The 4,364-nt window shown below is 33.2% G+C and overlaps 1 non-coding gene across 1 annotated transcript; it reads right to left on the bottom strand.

Annotated features, from left to right (window-relative positions):
- Positions 1-1,102: 1,102 nt before the first annotated feature.
- Positions 1,103-1,174, bottom strand: TRNAD-GUC (transfer RNA aspartic acid (anticodon GUC)). The gene has a single exon. It is a non-coding gene; the product is annotated as a tRNA-Asp (tRNA).
- Positions 1,175-4,364: the final 3,190 nt, after the last annotated feature.

The raw sequence follows: 4,364 nt of genomic DNA, 5'->3' as shown, positions 1-4,364 counted from the left end.
AACAAATTTGTTACAAAACCTACGATTAATACGCTAGACGGCGCACGATCAAGATAACTGATTATTAATCGCCGCTAATTACTGCTGGTGTTTAGTTCGACACCATTTGCCTTTGCCGCACCAAAAAAAAATTTAGAAAAAAAAGCGTAAAGAAAGATATGAATGCTTTCCTCGCCGTTTCACCTGTTCTTTCGGCTTGCATAACGAAAGGGTACAAACATCACAGTTTTTTGTCAGTAATAGCTGATGAATAAATCTTTATCGATAATAACCACATTTGCAGCCTGTTATTAGCTTTTACGTAGCGCTGGTACCGATTTATTGGTGATTTATTAATTCCAACGTTTTTAACCGCAGGAAATGTTTTTCATGTTCTACTTTAACCAGTATTTATTTTAAATATATACATATTATTTTTTTTTTGATTTCATTACAAATCATCTAAGGAGGTATAAAAATTACCTTTCGCAAGTTAAAATCATTGTAAATATTCGCTTGACATTGTTAACGCCAAAAATGCACGACTTAGTTCATTAGGCATTGATTCCCAGCATTGACATGGCACGTAGTCTCTCACTTTGCGTCTCATTGGCAAGCTCACAGTCGTCTAACGAGCCATGAAAAGGCCTATGCTCAGGATTTAAACCCTTTCCACTCTATCCCGCGTAACCGAGCTTTGACCGAGGAGAAAAAAAGTTTAAAAGAATACACAAATCATTAGTCGTGATCACAGTTTGCCAGTTTTTCAGTTCCACGGCATTTCACACGCACAGGATGATTCCGCTAGGGTTTTATGTTTCCTTTGCTTGAGCGTTAACATACACCGTGAGTGAGTCATTGCTTCCTTTGCGTAATATATCTCGTATATAGCTTCTTACTCTTAAGACGTCAGTCATGCCCATACGGATCTTCTAAGGCATTGGCCTTTACTTTACATCCACGAAAAGTAACATATTTTTCATTACTTCTTTGGTTGCTTTAATTACGATAGGTTTTTTATAAATTAACGAATATTAAAAACTGCCAAAAAATTAAAATTGTATAAGTACAGCACAATAAATCATTTAAACAAAAGGTATTTCATCGCGAATACTCAATATTTCTCCCCGGCAGGGAATCGAACCCTGGTCTCCCGCGTGACAGGCGGGGATACTGACCACTATACTACCGAGGACCATGTATAACTTTCTGTAAATATTAATCAATACAAAAACAAACATTTCTATTGAATTACATTAAATTTAAAATTATAACTTTTCGTGGTCATCATTCTTATTTCAAACACAAGACGCCCACAACTGGACAATTTTAAATGTTAACCTTTTACACGACGCTATTTCTCGCATTCTTGAGTATTATTTTACACATAAACAAGATTTTCTTGTATTAACAATGTATTACGATAATTCTTATTTCTCTTAACTTTTCTCTGGAAGTACATTAGTGTCATTTTAAAGTTTTCAAATATTGCACTCTCTTCTATATGCTGTAGCATAAGTAAGTTACGGACTACCTCGACGGCAAGATAATGCGCCTTCCAGATATATAGCCAGCTAGCTGACGGAAAATGAAATATATATAGTCATAGTTTTCCAAATGCTGTATAAAATTAAATATATATATTTAAGGTTAAGGAAAGTAATATAACATTGTTCGCTTATAAAATCAATTTGTTGGAACACGGTCAGAGTGGCGTCATAAAGGCCTTTTATCTTAGATCTGGCGGCGTCGGCAGCGTTTTGCGCATGCGCAGCGCAACCGCGGGAATGCGACGTGGAGGAGCAAGGTTTCCTCGAACTGCACTTCTGACAACCCTCCCGTGTCAATCAAAGTGCGCAGGGATGTTCCATACGATATCGAAAATGTTTATTTGACAATGATGACCTCGTTACAAACATCTTTTTCAGACGAGAAGGCTTGAAATTAAACATGATACTGTACAATATATGTTTATAGGTAGATAAATCATCAAACCAATTAATACTAGGTTTAATATAACGGATACATACGGAACATAACGGATTGTTAAACAGTTCATTTCTATAGGCCATGGTCAAAAGAATGATTGAAAAATAGAACATCCATATGTCATAGTTATGCCAAGGTACCTTAACGAAGTAAATAATTTGAAAATAGAACATTGAAATTAAAGGCGATTACATTTGCTTAAATTTTAAGAGTAAATTTGCCTATATTATTAAAAGTAACGTATGATTACATGCTATATGTTTATTACCGTTTATTTGATCATTGCGCAGTTCGCATAAAGATTATAAATATAAAAATAATTTAACATTTGACCTAGTATAAATAAAATAATAAACATTCTTTATTATTAGTAAAATCAGCAGGTATTTGCGCTCACATCGGCAATTAATTCCTCTTTTTGAATGGTTTAATTTAATAACTTTGAAAAAAGTAAAACATTAAAATAACATATTTGTATATTTTTTATTGTACATCAAGATATATTGTAATAAAATAAATCGTACAAAATAGACAAAAGAAAAAATAAAAGCAACGGTCTTAAAGCATCCAGCGATTTCTTCCGAAACGAAAAATTTTAATCCAAATATGTTATAATGACAGTGCTCCTTGATATTAAGTGTTAAGCCCTAAATTATACAATATGATTTTGAAATAATAATCTACACAACAACACACATGTACACATTACCTTTAGCCATTAAAGACTATGTTTAGTTGGCTTAGTAATTTAATTAGCTATCATTTTCTCTCACAAAATATAGTAATATTCACCCATCACTATTTGGCCACAAATATTAACAATAAGTGAATAATACAGCCTCTAGGAAAAGAATCATACTTCTATCATTATCAGCGCAATTCTTTTAGTTGTAGAACTTTCAATGATCATGAGTCTCCTCCAATAATTTCCAAAAGAACTGGCAGAAATTCAGTGTGCTTCGACAACCTTAATAAAGTCGTTTCCCCAGCTTGTAGGTAATCATCCTACGCTGCGCTTGCCAATCAATGGTCTCCACTCCAAAATCTTAAGCGCCATCTCCGAATAAATAAATTTCCAAAAACGTTAAAAAAATAATTATTGCCTATAGATTAATAAACTTAAAAATCTTTAGGTTTTATATGTATATTATTTGTTCAGAATGAATGCACTTTGATAATATAACCACCGAAAATGAATCAAGCATGGAAGATTATTTTTTTATTTAATATTTTTATAGCTAAACCGTGTTTGTTTATGTAGGAGTTTAAACGTTCTCCAGTTGCCAGCACAACACGGTAGGTTCGGCGCCAATAGAGTGAGGACATAGTCAGGTTCAGTAGAAGTCACCGGATGCGGGCAGCGCGACATCGGTCATTCTTGTTAATCTTTAGTGGAGGCTCGTGCCTTCCAGTGGATATCTATCGGCTGACATGGTGTTGATAACGCCTGTTTATTATAAAAAAATATTTTAATATTAAAGGGAAAATCAGATATTGAACGATTGATAACGTATTTACATTATTTATAACTAATTATATTTGCTTGTGACTCAAATCGTATCTATTAAAGCATTATTGAATTATGTAAATAAAATCATTTTATCGATAACCCATTGCCACGCACTAAAACCTAAATATCTTTTGATCACGAATAAAATCGAATTAACATCGCAAGTAGTAAGCATAAAAACATCGATATATTGAAACGCGGGATAAAGGCAGTCTTCAAAGTTTCTGACATGCGTGGCGGCGCCTGGCGACCCCTTGCAGTGAGCAATTGATGCATCGCCTGCGCATCGTTACCGAGCATATTGCCTCCTACCTATTTGCCTTTATTGCCTGCTACGTAAAAAGATAATTTGAGTCAGGTATGGGCATCTCCATTCATTGGAATGGACAAATGAACTATAATAATGTATAGTTCATGCTACCACACATATCTGTCCGGTGCTATTATCTTATATGACAAAATAAGTTTACGTCAATTTTCACTTATTTTGTATTTTTTTGCAATTTTTCGCACGAATGAGAAACTGTGTGTAATATTGAAGTACAAGTATGAGTTTTACACAGATCCAACCTTCATGCAAAATTTAATTATTATATTTCAATTACTACCCTTATCAATTGCTATTATTTTTTTGTTAAACCTTCTATGAAAAGGACATTGATTTTAACAAACAAATGCCATCCTCATTGTTTTAAAAAAATTCAATGGGATTACTTATTTAAACAAAATAATCGATGATATACTCTTAAAACTAAAAGTCTATTCATATATTAAGATCAAAACAGCATTTGTAACAACGGTTTGTAAGTATCATATTTATATACCGTATCCATCCATCAAAACCAACACACTCTTATATATAATTCCTTTATCTTTTACCGTTTAT

This window comes from Battus philenor, unplaced genomic scaffold, assembly GCF_028537555.1.
Source record: "Battus philenor isolate CCGP_79_NKW_IND1 unplaced genomic scaffold, ilBatPhil1.0.hap1 SCAF_4, whole genome shotgun sequence".
Classification (NCBI taxonomy): domain Eukaryota; kingdom Metazoa; phylum Arthropoda; class Insecta; order Lepidoptera; family Papilionidae; genus Battus; species Battus philenor.
Note: the sequence above shows the minus strand (reverse complement) of the source record. Positions and strands in the feature narration are given on the sequence as shown.